This window comes from Nomia melanderi, chromosome 4, assembly GCF_051020985.1.
Source record: "Nomia melanderi isolate GNS246 chromosome 4, iyNomMela1, whole genome shotgun sequence".
Classification (NCBI taxonomy): Eukaryota; Metazoa; Arthropoda; class Insecta; order Hymenoptera; family Halictidae; genus Nomia; species Nomia melanderi.
In genome coordinates this window covers 12,084,647-12,105,906 of record NC_135002.1, presented here as the reverse complement: position 1 = coordinate 12,105,906, position 21,260 = coordinate 12,084,647, and the positions used below count along the sequence as shown (strand labels likewise).

The 21,260-nt window shown below is 37.3% G+C and overlaps 1 protein-coding gene and 1 long non-coding RNA gene across 13 annotated transcripts in view; both read left to right on the top strand.

The window, feature by feature from the left end:
- Window positions 1-21,260, top strand: part of LOC116425485 (CUGBP Elav-like family member 1-A) — a 495,366-nt gene that overhangs the window by 424,088 nt on the left and 50,018 nt on the right. The window lies entirely within an intron of this gene.
- Window positions 54-4,928, top strand: LOC143174480 (uncharacterized). Its single transcript, XR_012998474.1, has 2 exons — window positions 54-2,850; window positions 4,362-4,928. It is a non-coding gene; the product is annotated as an uncharacterized LOC143174480 (long non-coding RNA).

Genomic DNA, 21,260 nt, shown 5'->3' with positions numbered 1-21,260 from the left:
GCCCGACGTTCCCGCCGAGTCACGTGCACGCGTGTGGGTGGCCGCGTCGATCATCCGTTAGCCCCCGATCGCGTTGAATTTCACGGATTGCGCAATCCTGTTTACATTTACGCCGCCGCAATCGTCGTGGTTCGTGAGTTTCATTAATACCGCAGTTCCATGCAGTTGACGATGAACTAAAACGATTGTATACATTGAGGAGGCGCCGTTATTTATGCTAAAGAAGTGGAACGAGATTTTATAGGAACTGCAAGCGTACTTATGATTCTATTAGAAAATCAAATTTAAGTTTCTCAGTTAATCTCGGTTTGTGTTTACACATTGATTCTATTAAGTTCAAAATGTTATACTTCAGAAGAGAATGTTTATTCAGAGCAAAACTCAAATTTGTATATTACATTTCATCTAATATGCATTAACTATCATTATTTATCGTTGAAAACTGCATTCCAAAACAGAAAAGTTAAATCTTAAGCATACAAAATTCGCATAAAGTAAATCTCATGCGTTCACATTTGCACTATTCAAACTCAAAGTTTTAAAATCTTAAATGTTTCCCCTATTCACTTGTCCCAAAAACTTGCCGTGTCCATTTTGAACGCAAACACAAACAAAAACGCAGACTACCTTAGAATAAATAACAAACAACATTAATATATCAAACCAAATGCAACAGAAGCTCCAGATCAATCAAGACCCACTACACATGTACTGGCAATAAGGACAGCAACTCCTGAAGAAATCCATTCTTTAAAACTATGACCGTATCACAGCGGAAGTAAAGAAAAAATTCCGGAACTCACATGCACAAAAAATTGAACAGCGAGGTACGATCCGAAAGAAAAAGATTGACATAAAGAGGCATAGAAGCAAAGACGAGGAAGAAAGAGGAAGAGAATGGAAGAAGTAGGAGAAAAAGCAGAGGAAGAAAGAACAAAAGTAAGAAGAAAAAGGAAGAGAGTGACAGACAGAAATAAAAAGAGAGGGGAAGAAATTGAACAACGATGCATGAAAGAAAAAAATTGACATAAAGAGAGGTAGAAGCAAAGGCGAGGAAGGAAGAGGAAAAAGGTGGAAGAAGTAGAAGAAAAAGCAGAAGAAGGAACAAAGGTAAGAAGAGGAAAGAAGAGACAGCGACAGAAAGAAGTAAAAAATTGAACAACGATGTACAATCCGAAAAGAAAAGATTGACATAAAGAGACGTAGAAGCAAAGAAGAGGAAGAAAGAGGAAAAGGGAGGAAGAACTAGAAGAAGAAGCAGAAGGAACAAAGGTAAGAAGAAGAAGAGACAGTGACGGAGAGAAGGAAAAAGAGACAGAGAGAGCCAAGTCGAAGGAAAACAGAAGAGGGGGTGGCATGGACGAGAGGAGGAGCGAGGGAAAGGGTAGGAGAGAATAGCCGTGAGTGCACGAAGAAGCACGAAGTGACGAGCGGCGCGGTGGAAGCTCGTCGCGGACGCCGGTTCTCTCACTTGTTGAGTGTCGAGCGACGAACTGGGTCCTACCGTTCGTTCGTTCAACGGCGACCGGTAGAGACACGACGGACGGTCGCGTGTTTCCCTGCGTGCGAGACGGAACCGGGACGGTCCGAGCCGCGCGACCGCGCAACACGCGAGTGAGCGTGCGGCACCGCGACGCGCTTGCGCTTCGCAGGATAGATTCCGTTCGACGATCGAACGATCGCTTCGGTGAAGTGTGTGTACGCGGTGGGACGGACGGACATACGGACTGGTGCGTTACGATCGATCGATCGTTGGTGCCGGCGCTCCGGATCGCTGACAGTTCCGCGTGGCTCTCCTCGAGGTGTGTTCCGGTTTCGCGTCCGAGTGGCGAAGTCAGTTGTCACTCCCGGCAGTTTTATTATTATTGTTCTCACGCGGCTTACCGTGGGCAAAAGTTCCTGGAACCGCGGGGAATAGCGTCTATTTTCGAGTGCTCGAGTCACGGTGAGAGCCCGTCCACCAAGTCCAACCACTAGCGACAGTCTAGATCGCAGCTAGTGGTCGTCTATCGGTTGACTCCCTTTGCTTGTTGTTTGGTAAACAGAAGAAGATGGTCGATCGGTGGGGGCAGTGATCGACTGGATCCATGGAAAGGAAGGTCCTCGAGTTCGCTAGACGACGCGGCTCGCCTCACTTCCGGAGAACACCGGGCCGGACACCGGACCGCGGGACACGTGACTACATTCGGGACTCCTGGTACCCGGCAGCGATTGTTGTTTTCGCGTTTGTTCCGCGCACGCGTTGCATGAGCAACAGCTTGATTACGTAAGGCGGGACTGATCGGCTGACTCGTCAGTTGACTGGTCGGTCGGTCTGTGTCGGTTCACAAGGGAGGATCGTGAAATCGGACGAAGGCACGCCGGCTGATCTTCGCGGACCTCGTGGCACGCGGGGACAGGGCACGCCTTTTATTTCGGTTGGTGATCTGTTTTCGTTCGAGTGATTTCTGGGTTCTTTTTTCTTCTGGCGACGCCTCTCGGCATGAGAACGCGGAAGAAGTGCGGGGAATCGAACTGACCAGCGGGAACGCTGCTGATTGCTTGCTCGAGGATTAAAAGCTAGTCGATGGTTCCCGGTTGGTGATTTGTTGTTTTGTGGTGTACCGTCGACGCAAGACGACGCCGCTGCCGATTAACGCGGATCGATAACGACGCGGTGCGGCTCGACGACCGCCCCGCCGGTTCGAATTTCCCGCGCGACGGTGGCACGTGCTGAACACCGAGGAGCGATGGCGATGAAGGGTCGGAAACAGTACACCGGGCCCGGATTCGGATCAAAGAGTCATTATCCAGCGATCAGCCAGGCCTACTGGGCGCCGCAGCCACAAAATGTACCTTATTCCGTCCCAGGTATCGTAATTATTGCAATTAAACTGTCGTTCCGATAATTCGAGGATTTACGGTTGATCCGAGCTTTGCCCGGCACGTGTACCCGAGCTGGATCAATTGTTCCAAGCGAAGAGAAAATTATTTGTTCTAGTATTGAAAATAGTAAAATTTTTTGGATGAAATTTTTTATTAATATCCAATAGTTCCATTTTAATCATTCTTTTTTATAAATTGAAGCAACTAGAGATTTATTTAATCTAGGGTGAGAAGATACACGTTTTAGTAGACTATAAACTGTATAAGTATTATTAGGATTTATTGCTCAGAATAAAAAGAAAATTATTTGTTCCCGCATTGAAGATAATGAAATTTATTTAACAGAACTTTCAATTATTTAATGGTGTACTTTTTGTAATTTTTCTGGGTGGTGATATGGGTAAGTGGACGTTTAATCTAGGACGAAAAGAGCTAAATTTTAGAGTATTCTAAATTAAATGAAAATTTCTATCGCGTTTAATGAAATCTTTCATTATACCAATTAAAATGCGATTCAATCATAAAGAACCCATTGATCGTATGTATACTCTTTATTTTTTTTAAATTGTAACCCGGAAAGGAGAATGGGTTCGATTCTTTTTACAAACAGGAATGAAGTTGCGAAACGTTCTGAAGGTTTAGTCATACGAGCAGCTCGGAACCCGCGTCGCGCCGATGAATAATCGCTTCGCGCTGCGACTGTCCAAGCTGCGTTTGTATATTCGAGCATTGTACTTGTCATCTTTATCGCCTGTAGGAAATTATAATTTCAATTTACCTGGACGCTTTTTGCGGCCGTCCATCGCGTCCATGATCGTATCGCCTGAATAATGATGCACGTGCGCTTCGTAAAACACGTCATCGTACTAACAATTTATCGTAACATTCACATAGACAAAAGGAATTGAATCTTAAAATTTAATAATTCTTTAGCCGCATATCGGGCATTTAACTTCTCCATGTAACGATTCGATGAGTAAATCTCATTAAAAATCCTAACAAGTATTCCATCATTCTTTTTAATTACCTCAGAATACGATACAACTGAAAATTGTATTCTCTATCCTTTTTTGATTGGAACAACGAAGAATACTAAGGAATAATTTGAAATATTAATGAAGGAATATGAAAGATTCATTTTCTTATAAATGAATACTCGTTTTAAGAAACAGTGAATCACTTATTGTACATTGACTACATACACAAATACAATCCAATAAATGAATGTCTGTTTAATTTAAATTTATCCTTGTATATGACAGCCTTCAATGCTTATTGACTAAAGAATTTTTATGAAGGCTATAAAGCGTGATTAATTCAGAAGTCCTTTTAGAGTAACTGAATCGATAGACAATAGTAGTTTTGAAAGAAGGCATTACAATGTTATGCAACTGAATGTAATCATGTGTAATGAAATGCGCAATTAAGCATCGTCCTTTATCAAAAGCACTTACGTAAACGCTGAAACATGAACAATAAATATTTTAATCTTTCAGGTGGAAACAGGGTCGGTTAATTAATTTACCAGGTAGCAATCGATAGAACGATTCGCCTGACATGACAAGCTATCTTGTTCCGATCCTTTCCTATCTTACCTTCGTATCGACGGATATCGGTCAAAGAAATCTATAAATCAATCGGGCAGGTACCGCGCGGTCGCTGCTGCAAGGTGGCACGAACTCGTCGAAGATTGTGACCGGCATCAATAGTTAACACATTCTCCGCAATGCCACTCATATGAGAGGCAACGTTGTTTTATGATACGCCGCGTCGCTGCGTAACTGAATGACTAGTTAGGTCAGTGTCAATCATCTTTCAAAATCAGCTAAACAAATTGAAAACGGTAGAATCGAGAATAAAATGTTTGCATCATTTGAAAAGTTGATTCAAAATTATTTTGTATAAAACTTGTTAAAAATAGTCTGTGTATTTGATGGACTAAATATGTACTTATTTACATCGCAATTGAGCCTTGCGTGTTTGAGATAGAAATAATAAATAAAGCAGACAATTATTCACTGCAGCAAAAATGACAAATAAATTTATTTGACAATAAACGAAAATATATTGAAACAAATTTCAATACTTCTTTTCCTTTTCTAATATTTCATTACTTTCAATAATAATGTCAAATATTAATTCATAATATTAATCAAGTTTGCTTCATTTTTTATCGATAACAAATGAACACATACATAAATCCCTAGTAAAATATCAAATATTGAAATGAATCACTTATTCGATACGTTATTACACAAATAACATTAAAGCTAAAACAACAAAGCGAATAAGAAATAAAAGAAAAACATTATTTAAATAATCATTTAAATAAAATTTTCCTTCAATAATGCTCCACGCGGATCTGCATAAATATACGTCGCGAGTGCCACCTGATCCGTCACTGTTAATAAATAAAGGCATCTCGATCGATGTCGATGTGTATGTCATTTCACCTGCTATTCGTATTTTCGTTCGACGCCATGCTCAGTCTGATTGCCGTTTTACAACGTTTAGGTACGATTCGCAAGAATGACATCGGGTGAGCCTAGTAATAGTCGTCGCAAACGGTCGCTTAGGAAAGACTTGCATAAATACTAACGTTCGTTGCAGAACGAAGCAGCTTCGTTCGACAAATAATACGCTGAAATATGTCTCATTGTTCTTCGAAATATTTATCGCATTGTGTACCGCTCACAATTTTCGGAGACGAACGAATTGAAAAATTATAAGCGTGTAACTGGTTTGCCGACCGGTGTCGTTAATTTCCATACACATATTTTAATTTAAGTACTCTAGTAACAAACTCCAGTGCTTCGCCGAGCAAGTGCAGCGATACAGTAACATTGCCAGCAGTGCAACTTTTTTCCGTTTATATTTTAAATATATGATTCTCGTAATTGTTATCTTCACAGACATAACATTCCCGTTCCAAATCATTGCATCAAATTTATTCTACCTCGAAACAAGAATCTTTATTAACCTTTAACCCTTTCGTCCCGATTGGTACATACACATAGCTACATACTACGAACATTTGAAATTACCAGGAAGCTAGAAAACGCCTTACAGGTCTGTTAGAGATAAAGGAAAATTGTACCACGCGGGGATCTTCGCTTAAGATAAACAGCCTAAGTGCCAATTATTGTTATTATTAGTGCTTATCTTATCTGTTTCACTGAGAAGCTTCAATTTCATTTGAAAGCAGCTGTTCTTGGCCCTCTCTTTTATTTAAAAGAAAAGATATATTCAGGGACGAAAGGGTTAAATATGGACATGGATTTAACCTTTAACCTTTAACCCTTAAATGTCCTTTAATTATTTTTAACGAAAATGAAATATTACTTGTCTATTATCAATCTTTAACATTTATAATAATCGTAGACACAGAATAAGTATACAATTCTTTTCTTTTTCTACTAAATTATTAACGGTAAAGTTGTTTTATCTAGTACAATTTAAAAACAAATCATAGGGCAAAGGGTTAAGTATGGGAGTCTGGTAATTATCGATTAATATTAGATTGTAAGAGGTGCCGACGCCCGTTTGAATTGTGCCGAAATGCGCATCGGTAATTTCGAGAAAGTGTAAGAAGCGCCGACGTCCGTTTGAATTGCGCCGAAATGTGCATCGGTAATTTTGGGGGAGAAAAAACAAATGCTTGAGACGTTATGGGACATCGGAGAACGTATTTTCGTTTTATTACGTTTTTTATGTATTCATTTTTCGTGCAGTTGCGAGCCGACTATTTTTCTATTCATTAAAGCTAACTGAAATATTAAGACTCGTTTGAATACTGGCCTAAGTCTGCCGAATTTTTCCTGACACCTTACAATATATTCTCGTTTGTGGCAATTGGTAAACTTTACTGTATTTATTTATTTTTATTAATTTAAATATCTCTACATGGCAATAGTATCAATTATATAACAAAAATTTCACTTGAAAATTCACGGTATTTCATATAGAGGTCTGTGAAATCGCCATCCATACTTAAAGATTAATAGGTACATCCGTGTTTTAAAGAAATATGAATCTTCCCATCCCCAAAGAAATCCTAATACTAACTGCTTTTAATCCCACTCGGGTTCTTAATCACAATAACCGTTATCATCTTCCAAATACTCGCGGCCAACTTCTTCGCGAACAGTATTAAAAGTTTCCGGAATCGCCGGGCATTCTCGTTTCCTTCTCGCGCGCTTGCTTCGAATGAAAAACGATGAAAAAAGAGCGAGCGTGTATTCTCTTTTAATTATAACCCACTTAATTAAAGTTAATTAAACCGTGGCCGTTTAACACATTTTGTAATTTATCGACTGAATAATCTGCCAGCGGATACCAAATAAGATGAGCTTTACGCATCAAACAGTGCGCGGATGATTTTTGCGTTAGAATTATCAGATTGGTCGAAATGGTCCATTTTGAGCTCCTTATTTTGTAACGATTAAAAATATACAGATCCTTTTTTCCAGCGAATAATAAAAATAGATCAATTTAGTTACTATTACAATATAGATTCAATATATACAACTACAATATAGATTTATTTTTATAAGTTTTATAACAAAATGTAGAATTTGTTACAGTTATTGAAAGGATATAAATAACATTTGTATAAATATCGTATATGTTGTAAGAATTTATCGATTCAATTGATTTAATAGCACGCAAGTTATAATGTAAACCAATCAAAATCTCAGTGAACGCACTCTCGTAATTTGTGTAAAAAGAGACAAACTAAACAATTCGATTATTTGAGTCATTAGCAAATCAAAGTAGAATTTTAACTTTACTATGACAATACTTCTAAGTTTCAATGCAAAAACATTTATTGGTTCTTTACGCATGTAACCTCATCAAAATTTTCTGCTTTTCAGTTTCTAGAGTTAATCACTGTAGCAAATTAATGGCTCGTTGATTGGTTCTACTGTTAACACGCTAGCAGAACGAGTTTTTGCGTTCGATAACACCGACTGATACTAAATATATTTTTTCTCTGTCCTTTTTTTCTTTCCAAAAAATATATAAGACATTTCTTAAATCATGGTACAACTACGAAGAAAGTGAATTTATACGCAAAATTTATATTGCAAAAAAATTCCATTCCCGAAATAAATGACTTTGTATATGCATGTAACAAGCACGCATTAATATTTACAAGAACTGGCAATTACAAATTATCAATAAACCTATTCCTATTCATCAGCATACGCACTCGATGAATTTTCAAACGTAATTATTTCAGAAATAAAGCATTACATGAAAAAGTGCTATTCTACCAATATTATTCTAAAAGATCTAAGATTCTACTATCTAGGAGATTCTACTGTAATTCCATTCTAGCTTGTATCTTTCGGAAATACCTTGTATTATCCTAGCCGTGTCAACGATGTCGTATCAACGATCAACATCGATGATCGAGCATCGATTCGCCTCGCTCCTATACACGCTCATTGTTCCGTTGATTTATTGCGTGATATTTCAGAGACGGGACGCGTGCCGTTGGTAACGGTACGCCGCGGGTAGCGTACGCGATTCAAAGATCATTAGCGATCCATTTTTTCCGTGCGGCCAAGGCATTAGAGAGAAATTAAGAATGCCCCGGGCAATTTCTCTGTTGCGCCGGAATAGCCTCACCCGAGACTGCTAACAACATTTCTCCTAGTTATCTCGAATACCAGACGCCGCTCGTGAGTAATTACTTTAACGGTCAATGTAATAAACTGTTACGCAATCCGGCCGTGTCTTAATATTCATAGCCGACCAGCGCGGCGCGAAGTTCGCCCCGCGGAATATGCAAAAGAAACCAGTCCTTGGATCTGTCTCTCTTTTTGCACTTTGTTTGAATTCCTCGCGGCGTGTTCGCGTCGTCAACCGAACTAGCGATACGTCACGTAGGTATATATATTGCAAACGTCGCGTATTTTCAAGCGAACTGTTGTACCGGGGACGTTTATCTGCCAAGGTTGTAGAAACTGACAGTGCACGCGTGTAAAAACGCGGGTAGTTGAATCTTATTGTCGTCCTGAAGCCGCTTTCGCAATGTTACTGGAAAATTTCGAGAGGAAAGTGTGTCAATTTTCTGGAATTATTAGGAAAGGAACTTGTAGGAAATTTTTTTTTAAACGTTTTCCATTGGTTTTAAAATGTCTTGTCGAGAAAAACATGTTCGGAGATCTACGTGTAGGAAATATTAAAATTCTTTTAATTTTCTGTTAATGTGATATTTTAGTTATTCCATGTCTTCGAAAAAATTCTGCAGTGTCTTGTTTGCTATTTTGAATAATACTGATACTCAATGATGGGTAGTACTTATACGCACATGGTTTGAACTTTCCGGAAACAGTTTTCCCTATGAACCTACAATTATTCCTTGCACGTTCGTAATTTACAGCAACGGAACACAATTATCGTTGAACGAGTATGCAAATCTACTGGTGTTTCCACTGTTTTAGCTGTACAATATAAATACAGTGAGGCTCGCTTCAATTCCATAGAAATCTGCTCGGCTAAATTCTACAACCCAGCCCTACTGTTCCCCCACTACTCACTGTCTCCAGCACAATGTAACGAGATAGACGTAATCTGTTGAGCATCGAGAGTCGAGACGCGGGACTTCAAAGCGACGCCGCACGCGACAAATATACACATGCAACGGAGAAAATTTCAATTGCAATAATTTTAACCTTACCTTCTCAAATGTAGTACCGATGGATTACTGAAATTTTTCTTATTAAAATGAGTTCAAACACGATGTGAATCGCTCTAGTTTTATCGATTTCGGGGAAATGAACCTTTAATTTTGTTAATTACATTAAGTCGGTAAAACTAGTCCAATTCACATCGTGTTTGGACACATTTTAATTACAACAATCTCAGAAATTCACTGGCACTACGTTTGAGAAAGTAAGGTTAAAATTAGTGCAATTGAAATGTTTTACGTTCCATGTTTATGTTTGGTGCGTGCGGCATCGCTTTGAAGTCCCACATTTTAAGCCTCGATTTTCTGGTGGACTCTGTCTATCCCACTTCCACTCACTATATCGATTCTCTGCCTTTATCAAGCTGTGCTCAAGTCAGTTTCTAGGAGGAAGTAACTTCCTCCTGTTTTTTCTGCTCGCATAAATTCCACTGCAGGGACCCGAAATTCTGGAATTTAAGCGAGCGTTACTACACCTTGGGACGACGATTCTTACACGTTTTGTAAGAATTTTATTATTGTTTTAACTGTCAATTCACCATGATTTCGGGTTTCTGGAAAATAATCATTATAAAATTTTATTGGTAAAATCCTACTGTTTTCTAATTTTTTAAAAATATCTTTAATCACCTATTGAAGACACACAAAAAAGTGACTTTTTAAACTCCTAGACCAAAAATTTCCCTGGACTTCGAAAATAAGTAATTCATTGCTCGTTTAAAAACTTCTATAAACTATGGTCAAAGGTTCTACGATAGATTAAAACGATTTACTATTCCCGTGTGAAGAATAAGTTGAATTAGGATACAAAGGTTATGACACTAGCCGCCAACTATGTCTATTACAGGCATTCGCCGGATACTAAACCTTCGTAATCCCCTTATATGTAAGTAGTGGCCAATAAAATTGCACCACTGCAAGTATACGCAATCTGAATGTGTCAAAGCTGGTACTATTTACAAATATAGTAACCGTGCATTCAACTTAAACCACGTCCTAAGTTATATCATAATAAATTACATTTTATTTAATGTGAATCCGTTCTTCTGAGATTAAAACTATTATTTAAACTATGATATCTCTAATCCCTTGCCTTATAATGTCTTTTACAATTACATTAATTAAAGCTACTTCATCATCAATCGATTACCAAATAAAAGGGATAATTTTATCACAAATCTACCTCTAAACATTAAGTATTAACAAATTTAACTAAATGAAACATTTGTCAGTTTCTATTAGAAAAATCTTCACTACGAATCTAATTCAGTCTTGCAAACCAAGTAGAACCGAAATAGTGTAATTTTTATGATCACCGCACCTGACCAGGTGTCATCAATGAACACGATGAAAAAGTTTCGTTCGTGGCAGCCGTAGAACTTCTATAAATTGATTCCCGGAACGTGATAATTCGTTTCTTTCTAACGTGACGTCTGCCAGCCTTTCCGCTTAAGGGCTTAAATATTTGAAATCTACCGCAGTAACCGAATATTTCCGGGAATTTCCCGCGATTTGCTGACAGCGTCACGGGAGTACAGGTATCCCACGGGGGACTGCGGTCTGTTAACGAGGTCAAGTTAGAAGAAGTATTCCGCGATCGTTTACAACCCATGGTCGAGCGCATTAGGAGCATGCAGTTTGTCCAGTATCGACGCGCAATGGTTACGGCTACTTGCGCAATCCATTAACACGCGTCACCTGACCCGTTCCCCGCATACTCTACTGTTCCGCAGATTCGTGTCCCGCGCGCAGCATCATTAATAGGAAAAGAAATTTCTGTAAGCTAGAACTACCAGACGAGTAAAATGACCCATTTCTGATGTCTTCTGTTTGCAATGATTAAAAAAATAACAAATATTTCTCTGAGAAATTATTAAAGAAATTATTATTAAAAAAAAAATCATGCAGACTGAATTGTAAATCAATTAAAGTCTCAACAGATGCACTCTTGGAGTTTCTATAGAGAAATTTCAAACAGTCAATTTAACTGCTTGGTAATTTTAGTGTGCACCCCTTGCCTTACAACAACATGTCAGACTCGTGGTGAAGATTTTAAGGAGAATCTAACAACGATAAATATTGCTCGATTCTTTAGAATTCAAGTTAAATATTCTTCTTCCCTTATCAATAATTATACTTTCAAGCAAGCATGGATGTAGAACACACCCAAAATTTGATTTTTTTTCAATAAATTATTAATGCTAAATTAAAGCAAAATGAAAAATGATTCTACGTTCATTTAAAAAAGTAATTTATCATTGCAAATGTTAGCATTATTTTTTAACTTGTTAACATTCAATGAACAGATCGCAAAAGATTTCGCTGATCTGATAACGTCATTGCAAATTTCTGTCGGAAATTTACAACTGAACTTTGAATTCGGCTCAATTTATCAAAAAATATTCTGGAACATAAAATACACTGATACAGAATAACCAATCATCATCTACCAATAAATTAACAACTCTACTACTACTTCTTCGATTCAATTTTCCCAAAAAATTTCTCGAATTTTTGTTTTCAAATATCATCGCGAACCACAACAAACTAAAAAACTTGAAAATTCACGATATAATACATATTCACAAACTCCTAATTTCGGTGTAAAACTGTGAACATGTAATAAATATCTTCCAAACACTATATATTTCCCAGAAACTTCACTACTTTCATCTCACAGAACAGCGATTCGAACAAATTCGATGTAACAAGTAAAAAGCAAAGTTGAGTACACGGAAGAGGCCATTAACCGTATCTTTTACAGACATTTCTCCCCGGAGAATATAATTGAAGAATAAATTAGCGTGAAATTTTTGCACGTCGATGTAAACGGAGCATTCTTCTGCAACTTTCTAGTGTTTAAATCCACTGTAAAATGATCGCGCCACAATTCGAAAGAAGTCCCCTGAAAAACGGCACTGTAGGCACATCTTCTCTTTCCCGGCGAGGCGCGCTCGAGAAACGGACGTTTTAAATCCTCCCCCACCGGTGTCCGTGGATCACCGTGTACTCTCGTTTTTCTCGCCGTGCCGTTGTTACCCGCCTATCCGCTCAGCCACATAGACTCAAAGGCTCATTATGTAACTTCCCGCGTGCCAACTTATAAGGAAGTCAAGGATGTTTGAAAGTGTATAGTCGTTACAGTATACTCTTCCCTTGGCATTCTTTGTGATTTTATCCCCGTTGTCCACCGTGTTTCGTCATCAATTGTTTTAAACCGCTTCTTTCTTTTTCCCGAAGGTGTGTCCTGGACATTCTTCCCTCGTGAGACACGGGGTATTCTTCATCTCGTCGTCCTTTCGAACAATGTCGTTCCTCGATCGTCGCGCGGTAGAGCCTTGAACGTTGCATTGTTGACAATTGACAGTTGAGAATTATTTATAGGAATTTAAAAGTGATGGTATATTGTTTTCGACGTGTTAATTACTGGGAGAAAATCGGTTTCTACTTAACCCTTGTGATTTTGAATTAATTTAATGAATTTTGGAGATGTTATTTTCTATAACTTTATTGTTTGCGAAAATCGCTGGAATTTGAATATTAGAATTTAATTATCCTGAGAGATTGTAAATTCCTTGACGTTGCTTTTAAAAGTTTGAAATATACACCATTGTTTAGATAAAACCCTGAATATTAATGTGATATAACATGTACCTTTTCATGAAATAAATTAAATAAACTTTAAAAATATGTTCGTAATTATGGCACATATTTATTTTATGCAACCTGGTACGGCTTTTATGAACCGCTTAAGAAAAATAGTAAAACTGAAATTCAGTGTGAAATGTTCCATAATTAGTAATTTCCACTTAATGGACGCAGTTTTCCTCGCTTAATAAACATATTTTCTCCCGCTTAATTGACGAAACGATCTTCGAACTACTTTCATAGAGCAAGCTTTCTTTTTATTTCGTTCACACTCGATATTCCTCACTTTCCTTTCCAATTCAGCTGAACAAATAACTCAAAGAAAAGTAGAAAATTCTCAGAATACTTACCTTTATCGATAACAGTCGCGACAAGACGGATAAGACCTTTAACTCATTCCCCATGTATTATAACATTTGACGTCTCTAACAAATTGACAACGCGTGCACGCGTTGCAACGCATATCTACTAATTGGGATTACGACTTGTTTCACACATCATTTGTTATAATTATATTGTGCATTTAATTAATCACTACATTATCATATAATACAATAATTGAAATGCAAACCACTGTAATCTGAATAACATTCGCCCAATAAACGTGATATTCCAATAGATTGGTAAAATTATTCTAACCAAGTGAACGAATCCGAATTCAACTGTCCTTTCCATTAATCAGTTTAAAGAAATGTTTAATTTACATAAATATCTGCATTCTGCTTATCACAAAACATATCAAACTAAAAACAGACGTAAATTCAAATTTTTATTGTTTTAATAATCCATATTTATTATGTCCTCCCTCTAGTTTCTATAAATCCGTCACAAATAGATCAATCCCAAATATCGAACTAAAAAAACACATCCTAAATACGACTCAGTTCAATAACCCACGTTTATTGACACCTTCCCCTAGTTTCCATAAAATCTTCGGCAACGAACTCGTCCATGTATTTAGAAGAAAGTGCCTCCAAGAGAAATCAATCAGAATCCAGTTTTAAATGTGAAAGGGGTACAAAAATTCGGTGGGATTCTGTGTATCAAAGGCTCGCGAGGAATTTCTCGAAAATTGAATTAGATTTCTCCGGCAAATGACTTTCCCGCGATGCGATATATAGAATTTCCACAACGAGACGTGTAGAATTCCAGCAGAGGGCAGCGCCAGACTTTTCGTTACCAATAAATGTCAGTTATAAAACTTGTTCTCGAGTCGGTCCACTGACACATTGACGCCGAGCTACCTCTTCTCCCGAGACGCCTTAACTTTCTCGCGCTCGTAAAGTCGCATTTTTCAGAAAAATGGCGGCCACCGCGCGCAACCGGTGTTCCGTAGCGGGCAAAGATCTCGGGGTCAGAAAAAAACGACTCTTTTTTTTTCTCCTACGTTTTTTACGCGCAAAGGGCAGCCGACTACTGTTTCTGTTTTTTTTTCCTTTTTTGTCGCCGACAAATGTTTTACACAATGCACCGCCTTGGAGACTTTACGACTGACATCGTGAACAGAGTTCCCGTAAATCGTATTGCTCGGTAGCCTCGTGGAGCGAGCGTAACCAGGTCGCGTGAATTATCGCACCGCGACTCTAACTTTCTGCATAATTAACAGATTTTTAGCGGCACGGGAGGAACCGCTGATTATCGACTTCAGTAAAAATATAGTTATTGAAATGTTCCATTTTTCATTTTGCATATACACACTATCGGTCAAAAGTTTGGGGCCAATATATCGGTTAAAAGAAAAGCTTCCATTTTTTGGAAACAACTTTTATTGGAGAATTTTTGTGCATGATAAAGAAACATGGATATATGTGTACTAGTCAAATATGAAGATATATAATTTTTGTTGTTTTATTTTGTATATTTATAAGATACATAAGTTTTCATTTGCGACGTTATATATCCAGTGGTTCCAAACTTTTAATCGGCAGTGTACGTACTATGGTTAACAGCAGAATTATATTCATCAATTTAGTGTAGGCTAGTGTTAATTATATGGTCAACAGTATAGATTTTTAAATATTTATGCAAACGAGTTTCAAATAATTTTGAAGAAACTTTTTGTTCGTTAAACATAAAATGTAGATACAGACTTTTAAATTTCCTTTTAATCTCGAAGAATTTGTCTAGAAATTATATCTGGATGGAGTGTATTACATCTGATTTAATTCACGATGAATTTAAAAATTTTGTAATTTGTTTTCCTGAAATATAAAATGACAAATATTATTTTAACGCATTATATGATTTCGTTTGTATTTTCAATTCATTTGACGTTATATTACGATACATTTAACATACAATGAAGATATCCGTGTTGATAATATTAAACTCTTCTCTAACTACGAGTATATTCGTGATTGGCAGTGACTAGCTTCAATTTGATGTATTACACATGTATCCTTATGGAGCATAACCTGTTTAGTTAATAAGTGAAATAAATATTTCATTTCTCTATTAATAGATTCTGTTTAATGAATAAAGCAACTGCAATAATAATGAATAATTGCAAGGGAATGAAATTAAGTGAACACGTTGCATAATACTCGGCTACTATCATGAATTATTATTAATATGTAATATTATAGCCTTCAGCTAGTACTATTATTTACAGACGTTGTGATATGCTATTCATTAATGTTTGAATATAATTTCTACTAATATCTTCAAATGTTCAATACGAAATATTTAAAAAATTCATTCCAATAATTTATAAAAATATACTTCAATACTGCAGTTACAAAATTGTTATTTCCACTATCTCTTCACTTACATTTGCATCCAACTATACGGAGCATTTACAAAACTATGGAATTACGTTTAAAATGAAACACCAGTTACACTTAATTACGATATTAGAAATAATTATTACTCATATTACACTATTATCTACCTACTTTTGTTACTAAACATTTCTATTCGACGATTTTCTTAATTTCAAGCAATGTAGAAGCTCCTGTTATCACTGATTAATAAATGTTAATTTCTTCCTCGCATGATCAATTTCTTCAGCTTCAATTCCTTCAAAGACACTTTTCACTTCAATCCCATTTACATGAGACACCCAGTACGTCCCAGTTTCTTTGAGACCGATCGCACAAAGTCTCGGTAGCGTGTTTTTTTCCCCGAGTCTACGGCTTTATCTATCGAGCAGGATCCCTGCGCGGTGCTCTTCACTAGGAATAGATTTTCCCCTTGGGCGAAAAACTGTGTGATGTATACGTAGGTTGTCGGTACTGCGTCCAGCTGCCGTGGACGTTGCCGATAAAGCGAATATCGCGGATAACTTATCTCAGGCTTGTCCAACCAGCGCGCAGTGGTCTGTTTCGGCAATCCAGTTAGACAAAAGTCCCAATTATTATATAACTCATCAAACAACAGAAAAAAAGCTTTTTCTTAAGGAACTATGTTTAATATACAATAATTATGAAATTGTTAATGATTTAAATGGAATTGTAATAATTAAGAGATAGATAACAAAAATGATATAATGCAGTTCTTCATGAAAAGAAATGTTAAAAGTTTAAGATAGTCTCATCCGCAAAAAATTAATAGAAAATCGTCGACCGTTGAGGGTTAAATTTAAAGGGTTAATTTACGTGTGACCCATAACAGCTGATCTTCTTTCAATGAGGCCCAGAGAAGACAAAAATTTTCTGCGTTCGCTTATTCGACGGTGCCCGCGAATATACGCAGCAGCATCGACCAGCACGGCGTTTCCTCCCTGTGTAGTGTATACGCGGGGCAAGCAAGCAGTGTCGAGTTACGGTGCAACGTGAGATGATTTATTGCAGCTAATCGGCTCTCGGCCGCGTCGAGTGAGTCATCATCAGGAAATATCAGCCTTCGGCCAAAGTAATTAGACAAAATATTGACGATGCACGAGCGTGGCTCCGACACTTTGACCATTATTTCGACGCGATCGAGTGGGGGATCGAAGTCCCTGTTTTGATCACGGCCACTGAATTGATTGAAAGACCAAAGGAGATTAGGTTCCGCCGTGCATTTTCGATCTAATGGTAATGGGATACGGCTTAAGTTGAGTTCCTTTGCGTGGCTTCTGTGTAACTTGTATTGTTGACTTGGCAATAAGTAACTTGAATAAAGTGAACCTTCAAGTTTGAATAATTAATTGTGATTATAGGGGTTACTGGAGAAAATGAAAAGGAACAATTTGAGAGGAAGAAGCTTTATTTTAGCTCACGCTATAGACGTTATCTTTCAAAATAAGATTTTATGTACCGAGTTTTACTTTGGTTACAATCTTACTTTAAAAATTTGTGAATTTTTATCTTTTTGGGGAAACTTTTTATTACTTTGACTGCAAATCTTAATTATATAATTATATGTTATTTATAATTGCCTTATATTGTAGTATTTTATATTGACAGCAATAAAATTCTTAGGCGGAAGGAAAATATTTTGAGATTACTACTACTTATTCCATTGACTAACATTTGAAGACGTGCGATAGATACGCTGAGACAAACAATCTGAGTCAGTGTAAACGTAGCGTCATCCAACACGTGTTTACGTACGGGTTATGTGGATTTGGAGTGGAAGAATCGTTGACGGCAGGGATAACGGAATTGTTGTTCGAAGCAGTAGTCCGTAAATCGGGGGACCCAAGTCCGACTTTTGATCTTACTCGATCAGCAAATTCTGTTTTCTTTAAATACTTTCAGAATAATTAGATATAACAATAAGGTTAATGACGTCTACATTCGTTATTTGAAATTACAATTTATGTAAGTGTCCAAAGATAGCCACGTTCGTCAGACCATCAACGAGCTATAAACGGTGGACTCTCCGTCTACAATGCTTCGAGTCGAAGACACGTGCGTTTCGATTCTGTCCACGAAGCGTCGCGTCAGAAATGCATACGTGTAACGTATACCGAAGCGATCAGATCCATACGCTTTTGTTTGGGCGTGCAAAGTGGTCAAGAAGTTTTGCGTTAGTCACAAAAGTTTCAACTGATGGAAAGGACACAGCCATTTTCCAAACAAAATGGATTATTTAATATTATTGAGTACGTTTGAGTAAGAGAACTTTGTTTCTATCCAGAGCGAACGGTAGTTACTTATTATTAAAAATATATGTACTATTCAAATTGTGACAAATAATAATCGTTGTTTTGCTGTGATACATAATAATTATTTCATCAACAATTTCGTGATTCCATTTAGAAGGAATCAGAGATTGGAAACAAGTATTAAATTCCCTTTTGGTTTTTATAACTATACTTCTCACAGTATGTACTAACAATGAATAGATATATTTAAACAAATTATTGTTTCATTTTTTTCGTATTGTGTACAACACATTAATTGAAAATCAACAACACTTTAATTGATTTAACACTAAAACTACCGAGTAGTTAAATTAACTTTTTAAAATTCCTTTATAGAAACTCTAAGAGTGCATCTATTGAGACTTTACAATTCAGTATTGCTAAATCAATTTCTTTAATAATTTCTCAGAGAAACATCAGTTAACTTTTTAACAGGTCTGGTAGTTTTAGTGTTAATACGTACAAGTTATAAAATTTAATTTACTGTTAAACTTTGTATAATGCATCAATATGTGAACTATTAAAACAAGAGAGAAATGTTGCTCCTTAATCTATGCATTCTTGGTTAAGTTGCCTTCAAGACATGTCGTTTGTATATCGTCAAAAAGTGTTGAATATTTCTAGTGAAATATTTATAAAAGTGAAATATGTACTTTTGTACATATATGTACTTTTACTTATACTTTGAATAGTACCGTAACCAATCGAGGTTCTACTATGTATTTTTAAACCGAGTAAGTGTTGACATCGGAAGGAACGCTAGCCACAGGCTACAATTGCACGCTACGCTTCGCGATTTACAATGTCGTGCGCTGACCGTTATGACGAATGCAGGTCGTAACGATAGCATGATCCTTGTGGACGGACGCCGATTGCTTCACTGTGGTCGCAGTATGGAAGCCTACGGCAAGCGATGTTTCATCGCGTACGCTTTTCTGACGTGTGTTTCGTGGACGGAGTACCTAAGAGCGCAATGGCAGCCATTTTGTATTTACGTGCGAGTTATACGAATTTAAAAAGGAAAACTCGTCTACTAAGTAACTTACAGTTAACTAATTAATTAACCCTTTGCACTCGAGAGGTGACTCACTCACCACCTAATTTCACACTGTAAAACTATAAAATCTGATATTTAATATTTTATTTTATATAACGCATCAATTTGAGAAATATTGAAATACAATAACTTTGTTCCTCAATGTACGTATGATTTCTCTGCGAGTTAGTTCTACGAGTTAGTTTATCTCATCAGAAAATGTTCAAATATTTCTAGTGAAAAACTTCCAAGTACAAAGGGTTAACTAAATTTACGAACATTGATTGTATACTATACTGTGTCTAGAAAATAAGTATATTAAATACAGATGTTCGAAATTATATATTAATTGTAATTATATTGTTACATCGATCAAAATCAACATAATTTCTGTCTTTAACTCATTCGGTGCTATGAGTTACAGTATCCACATTAGTATTTATAAATACTAAAACAACATGTCTACAGAATCTCCGTTTATAGAGTAAATAAAAGTCAATAAAGTAAAATCATCTTTCCAAAATTATTCTACGCTGAGATACATCATAGCTAGTAAATCGTTCAACAAAAGCTTAATCCATTCATCTCCTTTCTTTACAATACGGACTTAAACTTATAGCAAAGATTTCAAACTAAATCCAACACATCCGCACATTCCTGTGAAGTTTAAACAAAGTACCATTTCTCTGTCAACGATATTCCAATCGTAAAGCAAAGATCAGCTTACACCATATCACAATATCGAATCAAACTTGCAGTAAACATTTCAAATTAAATCGAACATATCGAGCAGCGGACATTCCTTTGAAATTTAAACAAAGTGCCATTTCTCTGTCACCGATATTTCAATTGTAAAGCAAAGCTCAACGTACAACGGTCCTAAAATTCCTTCTTCCCGCATCGAATTAACGGCAATAAAACAGCCCTAGCCAGCCAGTGTAGTTGCCAAAGCCATCACGAGGCAAAGGAACAGCCTATTTAGTGAATCTAATCTAAAAAGGATCTCGGTTTCTCGGCCAAACTGTTGAACCAGTGTTCAGAAGACACTTCCCCGAAAGGTGAACGTTCAGCGGGGATTAGTGTCGTGTGTCGCGTTCCACGTTCCACGTAAATCAAGATTCGGAGAGAGGCACCGCCAATTTCCTTCCTTCGGCCTTGTATCGCGCGGAGCTCGCCGGCAAAAGTCGGTCGTTGAAACCGGCGTTACAGCATTGACCTCGGTCCTTGGCATTCGAGGCTGCACACTCTCGATGTCGACGATCCACTGCACTGTACGGGTCATCGTATCCGTCGACTTTAAAACGCGCTCATTGCCGGCGTTATTAGCCACCGCCGGACACCAGCCGGCGCTCTTCTTGTGAAATCACTTCGTAACGCCACAGCGCGGGGGCGGTGTCGTTAAAACTCGCTCGTGTTGCCGTGCACAGGCCGCTACGCAAATAAAAGGCACGCCCGCGCGGCTCGATCTTTCCGTCCGCGTCAATCCCTTGGCGTTTCTGCTCGTTCGTATCGTTGTCTCGATGAGTGCTAACCGTTTTCAAACAGTGTTGACGTTCTTGGGTGGAGTTTCTCTGATTACTGATGATGTGTCTTACGTTTCTTGTGTGTTTTGGGTGTTTGTTGACAGGAGATTTTTGTTTACTGCTAATATAAAAATATACTGAAAGTATTGTATGTAGAAGATGACGGGAGTAGAATGGAACGAAGTCTTAAATACTTGCCGTATATTATCGTGTCAGACTCATGATGAAAATTTTCGATTAAATTTGATACATTTAAGTGTTAGTTACTTGTTTTAACACTTTATCTTGTGATTTATTTTACAACTGTGCTTGATAAGGCTATTTTATCGTTAATAATTCAATAGGAAAAGAAATAAATTTCGTAATTAGTCTTTGTCTATGTTTATTCTATACATTAAAGATTGACAATATGTGAGTAAT